Below are 19,639 nucleotides of genomic sequence, written 5' to 3' on the forward strand. Positions count from 1 at the left end.
CTTAATGCCCTGCATGGATGTGAGATGTCTTATCCAAATAGGGTAGCCAGAGTGACAGGAGCTTCTCAGACACAGTGACTGTGCAGTGCGAGTGTGTGCCTGCTTTTCTGGGTCCAGCTCTGTTGCAGGCAGTTACAGGACAGGGCAGTAGCTCTGCTGGCCAGGATTCCCAGCCCTGTGTCGACCTCTTGTGGTAGGGTGTGAGGAGCACATGGTATCTGCTGTGCGGTGTTCGGGGAATTCAGCGCAGATGAATCTCTCCCTGGGGTAAGAGTGGATTGGTGAGGGGGTACAGGGCTTTGGGATTGGGTGGGGGAGCTGGGAATGCAGCATGGAGTCATTGGGGAAAGACAGACTGTGGAATATGTGGGGGAGGAAGGAAAGAGAGATATATATATATATATATATATATATATATTTATATATGTGTATAGATAAAATAGGATGTTGGTATGTACTGTACCAGATAAATCCTTTTCTTTGAATCCACAAAGGGCACTGGAGTACTCTTGGGATATGGACGGTGCGATAGCAAGGATAGGCACATTTAAATATTTAAATGTGTAACCCTCCTCCCCCTCCATACTCCCAAGATGCCTCAGTGTTTTTTTTCTGAGCTGAACAGGAGCAAAAGAGAGGATGAACAATGGAGAATTACATATAACATTATAACATAACGGACAACTAGAAAGTTGACCCGACAACAGATAATCACCATAACATTTAAACAAGCCGGTGATAAAGTGTTACCATAAGATATACTGAACTTAACCATAAGACAGGTAAAACTGCTCTGGGTGAGTGTCCAGTGCCCCCTGTGGATTCAAAGAAAAGGATTTATCTGGTAAGTACCACAATCTTATTTTCTTTTTCATCCACTAGGGGTAACTGGAGTACTCTTGGGATGTACCAAAGTTTCCCCCTTGGGCGGGAGAGCTGGTTGGCACCTGTAACAGTAGATGGCCAAAGCTAGATGCTGATGCCGCAAACGTATCAAACTTGTAAAAGCACAAACGTGTGCACTGATGACCATGTAGCTGCACAGCAAAGTTAAGCCATAGAAGCTCCACGACCTGCTGCCCATGCTGAAACAGATGCAGGAGGTTGTAGACTAGCATGAAAGTAAACTTGACGAATGGCCAGCTTAATCCATCTAGCCAAGGTCTGTTTGGAAGCTGGCCAACCTATCTTGACTGCATCATAGAGAACAAACAATGTGTTCATTTTACGTATTGTTGATGATCGGGCTACTTAAACGCGAAGTGCACGTACCACATCCAAAATAGCTGGAGTTCCTGAACCTTTTGGAAAAACAGGAACTACGATTGGTTGATTGATGTAAAAAGAAGATACTACCATTGGTAGAAAAGCGAGATTCGTCCGAAAAACCAGATACGATGGTTTACATGACAACGCACCTAACTTTGAAACACGCCTTGCCGAAGCTAAGGCTAATAGAAAAACTGTTTTCTAAGTTAGAAACTTAACATCCACTTGTTGTAAGGGTTAAAAAATTGAAGGCTGCAAAAATTCTAAAACTAGATTCAAGTCCCATGGAGCTGTAGATGGTATGAAAGGAGTTGAACGCTAAGGACACCTTGCAGGAAAATGTGAACTTTTTGGCAAAAGAGCCAAACACCTTTGAAAGAAAATTGACAAGGCAGAGACCTGCACCTTTAATGTAGCTAAACGTAATCCTCCATCTAATCCCGCCTGTAAAAATAGCAAAAGATGGGATAACTTGAAAGAAGATGTCGGAAACTTCTGAACTGCACACCAACCTATATAAGCTCGCCAAATACTGTGATAATGAGCTGCTGTAACTGGCTTCCTAGCACATAACATGGTTGGTATAACTGACTGTGGAATGTCCTCTCGTCGTAAGAGAGTGGTCTCAATAGCCACCCCGTCAAACGCAGCCGCGCTAAATTGGGGTAAAGAAACGGACCCTGTTGTAGAAGGTCTGGACGTAGCGGAAGCAGCAACGGATCGTCTGTGAGTAGACCGCGGAGATCCAAGAACCACGCTCTCTGATGCCAAAGAGGTGCCACAAGTATGACGGTCATGGACTCTCATTTGATTTGCTTTAGTAACTGAGGAGACAGCGGAAAAGCTGAAATAGATACATGAAGCTGAATGGCCACGCTATTGTGAGAGCATCCACTGCCACTACCTTTAAATCTCTTGTTCTAGACACATACTTGGATGTCTGATGTTTTTGGCAGGATGCCACTAGATCCACCTGTGGGTAACCCCACTGCTGGACTAACATCTGGAACACTTCTGGATGTAAAGCCCATTCTTCTGGATGAAAATCCAGACGACTGTGTAATCTGCTTCCCAGTTGTCCACTCCTGGAATGAACACTACCGATATCACTTGGTGATGCTTGGCCCAATTGAGGACTCGAGCCACTTCTCGCATGACCATGTGACTTCAAGTTCCTCTTGTTTGTTAATGTATGCGACTGCCATCACGTTGTATGACTGAACCTGAGTCTCCATCTGAGACTGGAGTAAGTGAACTATCTGTTACAGAGTGTTGAATATTGGCCTGAGTACAGGAGTTTTTATTGACAGTAATCTTTCTCGGTCTGACCACAGTCCCTGAAGCTGACAAAGTAGGACCACTGGTCCCCAACCTCTGAGACTTGCATCCATCGGCAGAATTATCAAATTCAAGACTTCAAACCTTTTTCCCCTTGTGAGATCTTTGTTTTGGAGCCACTAGCGTAGTGAAACTCTGGCCCTTGGAGAAAAGTGCCCCGTCTGATGAATCTGTAGATGAGACCCTGACCACAGTGCGAGAAGATCTAGCTGAAAAGGATACGAGTGAAATCTTCCAAACTGGTGTGCTTTGAAAAACGCCACCATCTTTCCTAACAGTCAAAAGCACAAGTGTACCGAGACTGTCCGCGGTTTGAGCACTAAGTGTACCAGATGACGAATAGTTTGTGCTTTGTCTTCTGGAAAGTAAATTTGTTGATCTACCATATCCAGAATCATTCCTAGAAATTGGATCTGTTGAGATGGGACCAGGCTTGATTTTTGAAGTTTCTAAAAAGAAAAAGGGGCGACCTGGCACAGGATTTATCAAATTATGATGGTTGGTGAATTAAAGAAGAGGAGACCAAAGTTGGACAGTATGTAACCCTTGTTAGTAAGGGAAAACGGCAGAGATAGCCGTTTTAGATATATATATATAGATATATATGTATAAATGTAATGCTGTCCTGGTTGGTGGTGCACCCAGAGCCAGTAAGTACATAGACTGACAAATGGGAGAAAACAGAAGGCTCTTGTGTGGGCGCACTCTTAGAAAGAAAATAAGTAATATATAACAATTTAATCAAATACTTAAAACTTAACTTTTATTAACATTACTACAACGCAAAATGCTTTTCCCAAAGATCTATCAATAAAGATACAAATTAGAGTATAAAATTAAAAATGTTCTGGTCTCTTTGTTGTAAATAGTGTTTTGGAAAGGTTGTAGACATAGATTAGTCATACCCCCATTTCCCCTGACCAGTACAGGGTTTCTGTATTAATGGAACCAAAGGGTGGTCAAGACACAGTTATATGTAAAAAATTTTGCTCATAGGCTGTAGATAGCTAGAGTGGTGATCAACAGTCACACCTCTAGAGATAATACACCTGAATTACATACCAATATCATAATTTGAGAAAAATTTCATAAGAGATTTATGGGCATCATAAAGTCAATAGGAAAAAATACTGATATTGTAAGACACTATGATAAAGGAATTACTGAATAGAATTAGTGGTGATACTGCTGTTGGTGTGTTTTTATCACATAAGTGAGGAGAATCCTGCTCTACAACACCAGGTATTCGCAGGCAGTCTCCTTTCCTGATACTGACCTGGCCCAACGCTGTTTAGCTTCCAAGATCAGACGAGATCGGGCGCTGGCAGCGTGGTATGGTAGTAGAGAATTATGTGTCCACCAATGAGAGTGCACCTATATAAGAAATAGGAAATTTCAAGAAAACAGAAGAAAAGTAATAGGAGCAAGATTAGTGAAAATATGTGGATCTGCTGTTCACGTTAGACCCGGTTCCAAAATTCCCACTCTTGTGGTACGATGTACCGGGAATCGTGAATGAGAGTCCACGAAAGTGGTGATAATAGGATATATTATTTTAGATAGTATATATGTGTTTATGCTGTTCACTATAACAGAATCAAAAAGGACCTCTTAAGTACTGCACACTTTATGCTTAATCCAAACTCTGTATACCAAAAAAAGGAAGAAGAGATTAGGTAGAAAAAAAAGAAGAAGAGATTAGGTGGAAGATGGAAAATTCTCGAAATAGGGGCCCGGAAGTGAACAAGCCTGAGGGTGAAACGCGTTTTCTGCAAGGGATTTCGTCTACACAGTTCCATCTTGGCATCAGCTGATTACACCTGCTCGGCCTCCTTGGTTCTCTCATTTATCGGTGAACTGTAAGCCCCCACTATCTTGTGGCGTTTTTGCCACAGATAGTAACACTTCCAGGAGACTAACATTAACGTGTCTCCTTTACCACACATGTTATCTTTTATGTGTACTATAGTGTTATTTAGGGGTCTCCACAGCATATGAATTTAGTACTCAGTACTTCTCCTAACTGAGGCCAAGCTGAAAAATTAATGATTTCATTACTAATTATCATTAACTTATTGCATACTCTTCATATTTGTTTGGCATCTAAGTCTTGTATCTATAAACACTTGCAATATTGAGATAACGGAATTTTCTCCACAGGGATTATTCACTTCCCTTTTCTGTATGTGTTTTATGCATTATGCTCTGTGAAAATCACTTACAAAAGGTTCTAATTATTTACATTCTATAACACACTCTACTGTGCCCCTATTTCGAGAATTTTCCATCTTCCACCTAATCTCGTCTGATCTTGGAAGCTAAACAGCGTTGGGCCAGGTCAGTATCAGGAAAGGAGACTGCCTGCGAATACCTGGTGTTGTAGAGCAGGATTCTCCTCACTTATGTGATAAAAACACACCAACAGCAGTATCACCACTAATTCTATTCAGTAATTCCTTTATCATAGTGTCTTACAATATCAGTATTTTTTCCTATTGACTTTATGATGCCCATAAATCTCTTATGAAATTTTTCTCAAATTATGATATTGGTATGTAATTCAGGTGTATTATCTCTAGAGGTGTGACTGTTGATCTCCACTCTAGCTATCTACAGCCTATGAGCAAAATTTTTTACATATAACTGTGTCTTGACCACCCTTTGGTTCCATTAATACAGAAACCCTGTACTGGTCAGGGGAAATGGGGGTATGACTAATCTATGTCTACAACCTTTCCAAAACACTCTTTACAACAAAGAGACCAGAACATTTTTAATTTTATACTCTAATTTGTATCTTTATTGATAGATCTTTGGGAAAAGCATTTTGCGTTGTAGTAATGTTAATAAAAGTTAAGTTTTAAGTATTTGATTAAATTGTTATATATTACTTATTTTCTTTCTAAGAGTGCGCCCACACAAGAGCCTTCTGTTTTCTCCCATTTGTCAGTCTTGATTTTTGAAGTTGACAATCCAACGGTGCTGAACTGGTACATTGTACATCAGTAAGGCATTTTGAAAGAGTATTTGTTAAGACGAAGCCTTGATGAGAAGGTCGTCGAAGTACGGAACTATTATCACACCTGTGAGCAATCAGCACAGACATCACTTTTGTGAATACGCGAGGTGCTGATGAGAGGCTCAACGGTAGTGCTTGAAATTGTTAATGGGTTTGATGTACTGCAAACCTTAAGTACACCTGATGCGGTGGCAAAATTGGAATGTGTAAGTACGCATCCTGGAGGTCTAGCGAAATCAAGAATTCATTTTCCAGACCTGCAATCACTGTCTTCAGCGATTCCATCTTAAATCTGTAGTAAGTGACGTACTGATTGAGCCCTTTTAGGTTCAATATCGGTCTGACCGAGTCATCCGGCTTTAGTACTACAAAAAGATTGGAATAAAATCCCTGACCTTGCTGATGTACTGGAATCCGAATTAAAACTGCTGAATCTACAAGAGACTGAATAGCGGTCTGCAGAACTGCCTTCTTGTCTGCTGACACAAGCAGACCTGTCTTGAAAAACCGCATCGGAGGCAGACAATCGGACTCTATTTTGTAACCTTTGAGCACTAAATTGCGGATCCACCCATCCGTGGATGTCTGAAACCATGCAAAGTGCAACGCTTGCAGGCGTGCACCCACAACTCAAGATCCGAGATGGGCTAGAAGCCCATTATGCCACCGGTTTGTCAGCTGGCTTTGTGTCTTGACGACATTAGTGGTTTCCGAGAACACAGCCTCTAAAGGACTGAGGTCTAAACGATTAGAACGCTGGTCCAGCATATTTACTTTTAGGAAGTGGTGTAGGCAACAGCAGGAAAACCAGATTTTCCACCCTTAGCCCGAGAAATCCATGGGGTAAATTTACTAAGGTGGGAGATTTTTAGAACTGGTGATGTTGCCCATGGCAACCAATCAGATTCTACTTACCATTTATCTAGCTGCTTTTAGCAGATAATAGATATAATCTGATTGGTTGCTATGGGCAAAATCACCAGTTCTAAAAATCTCCCACCTTAGTAAATATACCCCCATTTGTCCAATTGAGGATTAAATAACCTATCTCCAGTAAAAGGCAACGCCTCTATGCTGCACTTTGACTCAGCCTCGGTCTGCCAAGAACGCAACCACAGCGCCCGTAGGCTGCAACTAGTGAAGCTGAAAGCCGAGAACAACCCTGTCTGACAGCCATAGAAGCCGTATCCAAATACTCAGCCAATTCATAAATATGATCAGTAAGAAGTATAAGTTGGCCTGATGAAAGACCCTACAGTAGGCCTAACCCGATCTGTTTCGCCCATGCAACTACAGCCTTGTTAACCCAAGCTCCAACTAAAGCAGGTGTAAGCAACACCCCTGTTGTTGTATACATGGACTTTAGCATGGCCTCCAGCTTACTCTTTGAGGGGTCTTTAAACGTCACTGCACCTGGGACAGGACTAATTAACTTCTTTGACAGTTTTGAAACTGAAGAATCCACCGGTGGCGACTTAGTTGTCATAGCCTGTGGGAAGATATTTAGACAGAAAACACTTTGTTACATAAAAGCAGTTAACTTGATTTAGCCATGTTTCCTTTAACTGCTTATTATTGAATAAGTAAAACACACAGTCAGCCTTTGTCTCTTAGCAATAAAACTCTGATGAGATCATCATAGCCCGGGCTATCAGTGACCTCACTATGTGACTCCTGGCCCAATTCTGAGATATCAGATGTGGCATTGAATCATCCGAATGTAATTAAGAGACAAAAGATGACCACTCTTAGGAATTGAACTATACATGGACTTTTGTAACCCCTGCAAAATTCTAGAAATATTCTGAGCCAACATTGGCTGTTCAGATGGCATTACCATGAATCAGACTTAGGGGGTCATTCCGAGTTGATCGCTAGCTGAACTTGTTCGCAGCGCAGCAATCAGGCTAAAAAATGTCAGTTCTGCGCATGCGTATGCGGCGCAATGCGCATGCGTGACATACGGGCACAACAAACAGAGCGCCGTACGGGCACAACAAACAGAGCGCCCTCATTTTGCACAGGGTCTAGCGATGTATTTCAGTCGCACTGCTTGCCGCAGAGTGATTGGCATGAAGTGGGCATTTCTGGGTGGCAACTGACCGTTTTCAGGGAGTGTGCGGAAAATGCAGGCATGGCAGGAAAAACGCAGGTGTGGCTGGGCGAACGCTGGGCGGGTTTGTGACATCAAATCCGGAACTGAATAGTTTGAAGTGATCGCAAGCGCTGAGTATGATTCGAGCTACTCTGAAACTACACAAAAAAATTTTGCAGGCGCTTTGCGATACAACCGTTCGCACTTCTGCTAAGCTAAAATACACTCCCAGTGGGTGGCGGCATAGCGTTTGCACGGCTGCTAAAACTAGCTAGCGAGCGATCAACTCGGAATGACCCCCTTAGTCGCCTCAAAGTGTTTCCATGCAGCGTACAACTCTGACTGCAAATCAGGCATACTCACAGGTATCACAGACAACTGCTGTTTTGATGTTGTCATGCACACAGACAGACAATAATACAGTGAGACAAGTGTCCGCACAACTCAGTAAAAAAACAAAACTGTACTGTCTATAAAAAAGAGTTCACCGCACTGTGTTAAACACTAATTAAGAAGTATGTGTTCACTGTGCAACCTTCTAACACCCCTGCCTCCTCCAGTGGCCGTGTGTTGTAGGACCGACATTATATTTCTTTAGGCAGAAGCAGGAAGTAGTTATGTAGCCTGTGTGTGAAAATGGCGTCCCAGCATGTGCTTTTTTTTTTAAACATATAAACAGCAGACTATGTACTAGAAAGCACACATAACCTAGGCTTAATAGCCTGGTATGCCCCTTATCTCTATGGCCACCACCCCTTATATTTAGGGGAATAGCTGGTCTAGGGACCGCTCCACTGCTTAAAATAATGCATGTGAGCCGCGGCTAGCTTCTCCCCCCCCATCCCGCATTATACACCAAGCGGCACCTGTGTTCACACTGACAGCGCCCAGCAGCGGCAGCTTCCCCCTGCTCTGACTGATACTGGAAGCCGGATTGCAGGGGAGGTGGTGGAGCGTGTCGGGTGCCCAGTGGCGGCAGTGTGATCTGAATGCTGCTGGGAGCCATGCTGGTGGGAGCTGGGAAGTGGCGTAGGTGTGGAACTTGATCAGCGGCGGCAGTGTTACCTGACCGCCACTGGAAGCCGCGTTGGTGGGAGTCCGGAAGCGGTGTAGTTGTGGAGCTTGATCAGCGGCAGCAGTGTGACCTGACTGCCGCACTGGCAGGAGCCGGGGAGAATGGGGAGGTGTGCTGCTTGATGGGCGCCAGTGTGATTCGACTGCCGCTGGGAACCGTGATGCCAGGGAGAGCTGTGGAGAGTGGACGGCAGCTTCCCTCTGCTGGATGACAGGGGCCCAGCGGCGGCAGAGTAATCTGACTGCGGCTGGAAGCCAGGGATAGTTTACATTAGTTACCCACACCTGGAGGGGCAGCAGCAGAAGCCCCACTAACCACAGCCACAAAATTGGCCCAACAGACCGCCCGCTCCTTACCTCAGTGAAATAGAAGCTCTGAAGGGGCTTCTCTACAAGCTGCATCCAGTTCCTGCAGCCTTAGGCTTGTGTAAGCGCCGACAAGCCTTTGCTGCCTGTAGCAGCACACACAGACCCAGACCCAAGCTTCTTAATAAGCTGGGAAATGCTGTGGATAAAAATAAAAAGTCTGGAGTTCAATCCAGCACGTACTATCCCAGTGAAGGCACAAAAAACACTGGGGCATCTTGGGAGTATGGAGTCCATATCCCAAGAGTACTCCAGTGACCACTAGTGGATGAAAAAGAAATATATATTTATGTATTAACAGTTTATTATATAGCACAGCAAACACATTGCGCTTTAATATATATATATATATAAAATAATCTGAGGGGGCCCCAGAGATATCACTGTACCAGGCCCCAAGATTTCTGTTGCCGGCCCTGGGTGCAGAGGGAAAGCAGAGATGGTGGAAATACTGTAATTGTCAAATATGCTGGTAGCCAAACAGTACAGTGAAGTTCAGTAGCACATTGACTATTACAGTATTGGCCCCATATAGTCCATAAAGAATTCAGAAACTATGTAAGCTTGGTCATTTGTGTGTACAGTACATACAGTGTACAACAATTATAGATATGAGGGGTAACGAGCACTCTCTGAAGGCTTGGAAATGCAAGAGAGGCATAACCATGACCCCACACATTGTCACACCTACATTGGGGCTATCCTTGATGGGTACTCAATATATCAAATGCATAGTACTTCACACGTTTGGCCAATTAAACATCTGATCATGGTCAGTGCCACATATAAAAATTAAGCTGATCAAAAATATATAAATATTATTTAGAGGGCGCTATAGTGTACACAGTAATTCAGTAATTCTTAATATAACTTGACAACTTTGTTAAAGAACAGACTTTAGCCAAAAATGTGTGTAAATGTGAATTACTCTTCTTCCTTAAGCCAACATAATCCTTGGTAAAAGAGTAGGGAATCTGAAAATATACCCAGTCACCAAGAGAACACCCAAAACACTGGCCAATGGCAATACACTAGTAAGAATCTGAATAATTTTATTTTTATTCTTGATATTGATAAAATAGTATTAAAACAATTGTTTACATCATTCAAAACAAAGGTGTCATTAATAACACCACAAGATGTCTCTACTTGGCCGCACGGTGGTCCTGAAGAGCATTATATTCCCAAAAATTTCTTATTCACTCCAATTATTACCATTGAAGCTTACTAAAGCTGATTATACGCTATATGACAAACTATTTACAAAATTTTTGTGGGCGAATAAAAAACCGAGAATAGCACTTGCTAAACTTAAATTGAAACGGGAAGGAGGTCTCGCAATCCCAGATTTATGTGCCTTCTCCAAGGCAGTGGCTTTTAGGTATATTAATGACTGGCTATTGATGACGTCCACTTACACCAACTATCATATTGAACAGGCTTTGGTGTCCCCTTATGACTTGAAGGCCTTACTACATACCCCAACTCCTTTATTACCTCCTCTAGCGAGAGACAATTTGTTGTTTTGGGACTCTTATTTAGCTTGGAAAGCAATTAATAAGGCAATGCATCGAAATTATGACCGCTCTGACTTTATCCCTCTATGTGGAAACCCTTTTTTTACTCCTCCTTTGGAGAATACAAAATTTACAGTGTAGCGAACTAAGGGAATCAGTAGTATTAGAGATGTGTTTGATCCGGGTGGAGTAATGTACTCTTTTTCTGGTCTCATGGAGAGGTATGGTGTACTTCAATCAGAATTTTTTATGTACCTCCAAGTTAGACATTATGGGGGTCATTCCGAGTTGATCGCTCGCTATCAGTTTTTAGCAGCCATGCAGACGCTATGCCACCGCCCACTGGGCAGTGTATTTTAGCTTAGCAGAAGTGCGAACGCATGTGCAGCTGAGCTCTGCAAACACAGTTTGTGCAGCTCTGAACCTACTCAGCGCTTGCAATCACTTCAGCCTATTCGTGTCCGGATTTGACGTCATACACCCGCCCAGCGAATGCCCAGCCACCACTGCATTTTTGCAAACACTCCCTGAAAACGGTCAGCTGACACCCAGAAACGCCCCCTTCCTGTCAATCTTCTAGCGGCCGCCAGTGCGAAGGAAAACTTTGCTAGAACCTGAGCACAACCACAAAGGGCTTTGTACCCATACGTCACGCGTACTCTCTCTGATGTGGACAACCATGCCCCCCTGTTCTATAAGAAATGGGGACCGTTTATAGCAGGGGTGGGGAACCTCAGGCCCGAGGGCCGCATAAGGCCCTCAAAGCCACTTGATCCGGCCCGGCCAGGCTCACCTAAACGAGAGGAGATGCCGAGCGCCCGCTGAGATTTTACCACCAGCGGGCGCACGGCTCCTCGGCAGCAGCCGGAGGCAGGAGCTCACTCCTGAGCTCCAGCTTCTGGCTCAGGCAGTGTACATGTGTGGCTGTGCGGCACTATGGGAGAGACGTCATGACATCTCTCCCATAATTTCGTGGAGAGGGAGGGCAGGAGCAGGGCTGGTGAGTATTGTGTTTTTTTTCTCTTTCTTTTAATGTGTGTGTGTGTGTGTGTGTGTAAGCGGCACTACTAGGGGGCATATTTAATGGGCCAAAACAACTGACAGTGGGTATATCTAATGGGGCATAACAACTGACTGGGCGCAAATCTAATCGGGCATAACAAGTGACTGGGGGCATAACTACTGACTGGGGTCAGGCTAATTTTTAAGTTGATAATTTTTGTATGGCCCCCGAAGGATTTTATAAATATCCAAATGGCCCTTGGTAGAAAAAAGGTTCCCCACCCCTGGTTTATAGAAATTTTAGATCCCATACCTAGATCTCACATACTTGAATTCTTTGACTCATTAAACTGATCAGCTTTTCTGAGAATATGCCCCACCCCCCCTGTAGGGGCATTATTTGACAAGTTCACTATATGCCCTTTCCACCTTTGAAAATTCCAAGTACTTAGGTTTGGTTATTGGCGTATTCGGGTTTAATTTGCCTCCCTTCCTTGTCTTTGTCTCGTCTCTTGTATGTTTTTGTCTAGTATATCATTGTTTTTGTAGTTTGGATTGTATCTCTACTATGATGTAAAACATGTGGCTATATTTGACATTGCCATGGAGATTAATCCTTTAATTGTATCTGTTTTACTATTAAAAAAATAAAATAAAAATAATAACAAAATAAATAAATAAAAATAACACCACAAGATGACTTGATAACCAGCCTAGCACCCTTTCTGGGTGTGAGCTAAAATGCAAATGCTTTAGATCGTGGTCGTTAGATATGGCACCCAAATCCTACACGGTTCATCCTTTACACGGACTTCTTCATGGGTACAGATTGAACAATGATACAGTCAATGGGGAAAAAATTCACATGAGATGGATCTCAAGCGAGGTGAGTCACATACTTTAACGGGCAACAGCTTAAAGGGTCTATTTACTAAGCCTTGGATGGGGATAAAGTACCAGCCAACCGGCTCCTGTCATTTCAAACACAGCCTGTGACATGGCAGTTAGGAGCTGATTGGCTGGTACTTTGGCCCAAATGTATTAATCTTTAACAAGAGATAAAGTGGAGACAGATAAAGAGGGATGAATGACAAGCCAATCAGCTCCTAACTGCCATGTTAGAGTCAGTGTTTGAAAAATGACGGTTAGGAGCTGGTTCTTTATCTCTCTTTATCAATCCCCACTTTGGGGTCTATTTACGAAGCCTTGGATGGAGATAAAATCAATGGAGATAAAGTTCCAGCCAATCAGCTTCTAACTGCCAAGTTACAGGCTGTGTTTGAAAAATGACAGTTAGGCACTGGTTGGTTGGTACTTTATCTCCGTGTCTCCAAGGCTTAGTAAATAGACCCCTATATCTCTTGTTAAAGCTTAAAACATTTAGGGGCAGATTTATTAAGCCTGGTGAAGTGATAAACTGGATGGAGATAAAGCACCAGCCAGTCAGCTCCTAACTGTCATTTTTCAAACCCAGCCTGTAACATGTTAGTTAGGATCTGATTGGCTGGCACTTTATCACCTTTCACTTTATCACTTCACCAGGCTTAATAAATCTGCCCCTTAGGCCTTTATCCCCATCCTCTTTATTTCCATCCAAGGCTTAGTAAATAGACCCATAAATCTCACAGATGACTGTGCCTGGAGTAGCAAAAATGTGTCAGTCTTTTACATATATATAAGTCATTACTGTGCAATTAGGAAAGCATAGACCCTTATGAGCTAAACTGGGAACAGGACATGGGAGAGTTCCTGGAGGCAGAGCAGTGCTCTATAATTAGGCCAGACCAGGCAAAGAATTCCATCTGTTTTCAGAACAAGGAAAATTAAAGTACTGTAGACTCTTTAGCTGGGATATTTACTCTGTGGATATATTTGTTTTATTCTGCTAAATACTTTCACTTCCATTGGAGTATATGGTACCTCTGGCAATACAGTACATCTGGAAACACGATAGCTGAGAACATTAACTGAAGACACAGAATGCTGTTATTAAAAGCACAACCATAAAACAGGTTTATACTAATTATTCTACTGCATGTTTTATTTTTATTCAGGTTCATTTAGCAGGTGCAATTGTGTAGCTCTAAATCTTCAACCTACTTCAGGTTTATTTTCAGACTTATGAAAACTGATGAAATTGCGTCACCGAGTTATTTCTATTGGCTATAGAAAAAAGGACTATAAAAAAAGATGACTTCACCAGCCATGTTTAAAAAATTAGTTTTCACATTCATTTCAGTGGTGTCTCCATGGAAACAAGTAATACAACAAGCTCCGGGAGATTCACCAGGATCACGTAGGATCGGGTTACCATGGAGACGCGATGGGACGTCACCGGAGGTGATGTCACACAAACATTGTGGGTGTTGGTTACCACGGTAACGGGGACTCAATTCATGGACACAGCCAATGGGGAGGGGCACGGAAGAGGCCACAGGACTTGGTAGGAATTAATTAATTAGGGCCCACCTGTGCCCCTTGGCATGTGATTGGTGGATTTTCATTTAAATATACTCATGGGACAGGAAGTCAATACACACCAGGAACCTTGAGAAAGACTCCAGTTTAGGAGTGGAAACGCGTTGGGGGCAGCTGAGACGACAAGGAATGCCAGGACGATTGCTGGTAACTAGCGTGGACTTTCTGATGTAAACTGTTTCAGCTTACAGCATTTCTTCATGCGCTATTTGGAACTGTTTGGCCACGGTTCCATTGTTTTCTGGTAATTACCCTGCATTTTTAAAGTCATCAGAAGCCATTTGGTGGTCATTGACACATATATGTAATGTTTTGTATTGTTCTCCACATGTATTAAACAAGCTTCACTATTGCCATTTTTGTTTCATTTCCCCATGGTGAAACTTAATACCGTGCAAGTGGGAGTTTGACGGCATAATACGATGAGAACAACAATCTGACAGCGCCGGCTAAGTCATTTTCTCCAATTTTATTCTTTGTAATGTTTAAAAAATTAGTTTTCACATTCATTTCAGTGGTGTTTCCACAATTTTTAAATGAGTTAAGATCTGAATTAATTAGTTTACCATTATTAGCCAAACATGCTATCTATTGAATAGTCTGACATATGGACAGGCTTCTGGAGTCATCGGATGAACTGTTTGAGTTCAATGGGCCTAATTCAGACCTGATCGTAGATGTGCTAAATTTAGCACATCTACGATCACTTTCACAGACATGTGGGAGGACACCCAGCACAGGGCTAGTCCGCCCCGCATGTCTGGCTCTGCCCCCCCCCCCCTCCCGCACAGGTACAAAAGCATTGCACAGCGGCGATGCTTCTGTACCTGAAGAGTAGGTCCCTACCAGCACAGCTCCTGCGCACTGGCAAGGAGCTACTCGTCGTTTCCTGGGTCGCAGCGGCTGCGTGTGATGTCACACAACCGCCGCGGCCCGCACAGTCCAGGCATGCCCGCGTTGCCTGGACTGCGCCCCCAAAACGGCGGGCAAAAGCCACCGGCCCATCCCCTCTTGCCCAGCGAACACCTCTGTCAATCAGGCAGAGGCGATCACTGGGCTGAGATGCTCATAGCATCTCTGGCATGCGCCGGCGCACTACGGCGCAGGCACATGCACAGTCCACACCTGATCGCCCACTGTGCAAAAACACACAGGAGCGATCAGGTCTGAATTAGGCCCATTGTCTCCAGTGTTCCCCCCATTAGCATAATTTTCTTATCAAATCAATAGATATGTGGAAGTCTTTAGTCCATTTATTTGTTAACACCATGTGAATAATGCTCCCATTTATTGCATTGGGGTTATTCATATGACAACACCATTGAAATTAAAAGGAAAAAGGTGTAAACCACAAAATAATAAAGGTACAAAAGGTGTTGCAGCTACAATGTGGCCCGGCTAGTCCACTGCAAAAAGAAAATAAATACTATACACCGAGCTCTGACACACTTGACACAAAAATTCAACAACACTTTCACATATATAAATATAACATTAAATAATGGCAACATAGTGTATACAATAATTACAACCTTCCCGTGCAGCCTAACTCTCCATGGCATACTTTGGATCAGGATGCCGACAGTCGGGATTCCGGCACCGGTATTCTGATCGATGTCTGGATCCCGGCGTCAGTAATCTGACCAGTGTTGGGTTTCTGGTGTCTGTATTCTGAGTGCCGGGATACCGAAAGCCGACCGCTGGCATCCCAAACACCGGCAAATTGAAACCAACTCATATTATATTATATATATAATGTAGTTGCCCATTTGCTAATGTGAAACAGTGATAAGATCGGTGATTTTGATCTGCGCTTATAGGTATAGAGGCAGCCTGTATGGTACAAAGAGCCTTCACCAAGACCCCAATATAGGACAATAGATACAAAAAAGTGACCACACCTGGCGCCACCATACACCAATTACAAATGAAATAGCTTACTTAAATATCAACCAATTGGAATTGATAGCCTCTTTTGTAGTGGGAGTTGTCAGTGGAATACAAAAATCCACCCTTCTCAAAGAGGGAACAAATCTGTAGGACTAAAATAAAAGAACATAGTGCAACCAGTTTTTTAAGGTGAAGTGAAAGAGAGATTTTATTGGTTCAACTCACATAAATATGAGTCAATCATGCATATCATCCACCAGAGCCAGCTGCGTTTAGTCACCTGTGCGGGATCCAGATGGTTAAAGCCTTATGCTCATCTACAGCCACACCACACTGGATACGCCCAATCTCCTCTGATCTTTGAAGCTAAGCAGTGTTGGGCCTGGTTAGTACTTGGATGGGAAACCACCTGGGAATACAAGGTGCTGTAGGTAAAGCATAAGGCTTTAACCATCTGGATCCCGCACAGGTGACTAAACGCAGCTGGCTCTGTTAGTGAAGTGGTGTTCCAGTATCCCATTTGGGTGATATGCTTTTAATTTATATGTTCAATGTAAGTGTGTTTTTGTCAGAATAAACCGTTTTGTATGGTGAAGCAGTATTGCACTATATTCTTTTCCCTCTGAGTTCCCAGCCTATCAGGACATCTGTGGGGATTGAGGATCCACGCCATCTGGTGGATGATATGCATGATTGACTCATATTTATGTGAGTTGAACCAATAAAATCTCTCTTTCACTTCACCTTAAAAAACTGGTTGCACTATGTTCTTTTATTTTAGTCCTACAGATTTGTTACCTCTTTGAGAAGGGTGGATTTTTGTATTCCACTGACAACTCCCACTACAAAAGAGGCTATCAATTCCAATTGGTTGATATTTAAGTAAGCTATTTCATTTGTAATTGGTGTATGGTGGCGCCAGGTGTGTTCACTTTTTTGTATCATTTGCTAATGTGGCAATTTCCAAGTAATAAAGTTCGAACCTAGCACCTAAGCAAGAAAAGCACATCTACTTTGAAATCTCCAATAATCCAGTACATTAGAACAGTATATGTAAACAATAATAAGAATTTACTTACCGATAATTCTATTTCTCGTAGCCCGTAGTGGATGCTGGGGACTCCGTCAGGACCATGGGGAATAGCGGCTCCGCAGGAGACAGGGCACAAAAGTAAAAGCTTTAGGATCAGGTGGTGTGCACTGGCTCCTCCCCCTATGACCCTCCTCCAAGCCTCAGTTAGGATACTGTGCCCGGACGAGCGTACACAATAAGGAAGGATTTTGAATCCCGGGTAAGACTCATACCAGCCACACCAATCACACTGTACAACCTGTGATCTGAACCCAGTTAACAGCATGATAACAGCGGAGCCTCTGAAAAGATGGCTCACAACAATAATAACCCGATTTTTGTAACAATAACTATGTACAAGTATTGCAGACAATCCGCACTTGGGATGGGCGCCCAGCATCCACTACGGACTACGAGAAATAGAATTATCGGTAAGTAAATTCTTATTTTCTCTGACGTCCTAAGTGGATGCTGGGGACTCCGTCAGGACCATGGGGATTATACCAAAGCTCCCAAACGGGCGGGAGAGTGCGGATGACTCTGCAGCACCGAGTGAGAGAACTCCAGGTCCTCCTCAGCCAGGGTGTGCCCCTGACCAAGTAGCAGCTCGGCAAAGTTGTAAAGCCGAGACCCCTCGGGCAGCCGCCCAAGATGAGCCCCCTTCCTTGTGGAATGGGCATTTACATATTTTGGCTGTGGCAGGCCTGCCACAGAATGTGCAAGCTGAATTGTACTACACATCCAACTAGCAATCGTCTGCTTAGAAGCAAGAGCAGCCAGTTTGTTGGGTTCATACAGGATAACAGCAAGTCAGTTTTCCTGACTCCAGCCGTCCTGGAAACCTATATTTTCAGGGCCCTGACAACATCTAGCAACTTGGAGTCCTCCAAGTCCCTAGTAGCCGCAGGTACCACAATAAGCTGGTTCAGGTGAAACGCTGACACCACCTTAGGGAGAAACTGGGGACGAGTCCGCAGCTCTGCCCTGTCCGAATGGACAATCAGATATGGGCTTTTGTGAGACAAAGCCGCCAATTCTGACACTCGCCTGGCCGAGGCCAGGGCCAACATCATGGTCACTTTCCATGTGAGATATTTCAAATCCACAGATTTGAGCGGTTTAAACCAATGTGATTTGAGGAATCCCAGAACTACGTTGAGATCCCACAGTGCCACTGGAGGCACAAAAGGGGGTTGTATATGCAGTACTCCCTTGACAAACTTCTGGACTTCAGGAACTGAAGCCAATTCTTTCTGGAAGAAAATCGACAGGGCCGAAATTTGAACCTTAATGGACCCCAATTTGAGGCCCATAGACACTCCTGTTTGCAGGAAATGCAGGAATCGACCGAGTTGAAATTTCTTCGTGGGGCCTTCCTGGCCTCACACCACGCAACATATTTTCGCCACATGTGGTGATAATGTTGTGCGGTCACCTCCTTCCTGGCTTTGACCAGGGTAGGAATGACCTCTTCCGGAATGCCTTTTTCCCTTAGGATCCGGCGTTCAACCGCCATGCCGTCAAACGCAGCCGCGGTAAGTCTTGGAACAGACATGGTACTTGCTGAAGCAAGTCCCTTCTTAGCGGCAGAGGCCATGAGTCCTCTGTGAGCATCTCTTGAAGTTCCGGGTACCAAGTCCTTCTTGGCCAATCCGGAGCCACGAGTATAGTTCTTACTCCTCTACGTCTTATAATTCTCAGTACCTTAGGTATGAGAAGCAGAGGAGGGAACACATACACCGACTGGTACACCCACGGTGTTACCAGAGCGTCCACAGCTATTGCCTGAGGGTCTCTTGACCTGGCGCAATACCTGTCCAGTTTTTTGTTCAGGCGGGACGCCATCATGTCCACCTTTGGTCTTTCCCAACGGTTCACAATCATGTGGAAGATTTCCCGATGAAGTCCCCACTCTCCCGGGTGGAGGTCGTGCTGAGGAAGTCTGCTTCCCAGTTGTCCACTCCCGGAATGAACACTGCTGACAGTGCTATCACATGATTTTCCGCCCAGCGAAGAATCCTTGCAGTTTCTGCCATTGCCCTCCTGCTTTTTGTGCCGCCCTGTCTGTTTACGTGGGCGACTGCCGTGATGTTGTCCCACTGGATCAATACCGGCTGACCTTGAAGCAGAGGTCTTGCTAAGCTTAGAGCATTGTAAATTGCTCTTAGCTCCAGTATATTTATGTGGAGAGAAGTCTCCAGACTTGATCACACTCCCTGGAAATTTTTTCCTTGTGTGACTGCTCCCCAGCCTTTCAGGCTGGCATCCGTGGTCACCAGGACCCAGTCCTGAATGCCGAATCTGTGGCCCTTTAGTAGATGAGCACTCTGCAGCCACCACAGAAGAGACACCCTTGTCCTTGGAGACAGGGTTATCCGCTGATGCATCTGAAGATGCGATCCGGACCATTTTTCCAGCAGATCCCACTGAAAAGTTCTTGCGTGAAATCTGCCGAATGGAATCGCTTCGTAAGAAGCCACCATTTTTCCCAGGACCCTTGTGCAGTGATGCACTGACAC

General features: G+C 44.0%; 2 pseudogenes; one reads left to right on the plus strand and one right to left on the minus strand.

The window, feature by feature from the left end:
• Positions 1-3,834: 3,834 nt before the first annotated feature.
• Positions 3,835-3,953, minus strand: LOC134930598 (5S ribosomal RNA; annotated as a pseudogene).
• Positions 3,954-16,363: 12,410 nt separating this feature from the next.
• On the plus strand, positions 16,364-16,482 carry LOC134930317 (5S ribosomal RNA; annotated as a pseudogene).
• Positions 16,483-19,639: the final 3,157 nt, after the last annotated feature.

This window comes from Pseudophryne corroboree, chromosome 5 (genome assembly GCF_028390025.1).
Source record: "Pseudophryne corroboree isolate aPseCor3 chromosome 5, aPseCor3.hap2, whole genome shotgun sequence".
In the NCBI taxonomy this organism is placed as follows: Eukaryota; Metazoa; Chordata; class Amphibia; order Anura; family Myobatrachidae; genus Pseudophryne; species Pseudophryne corroboree.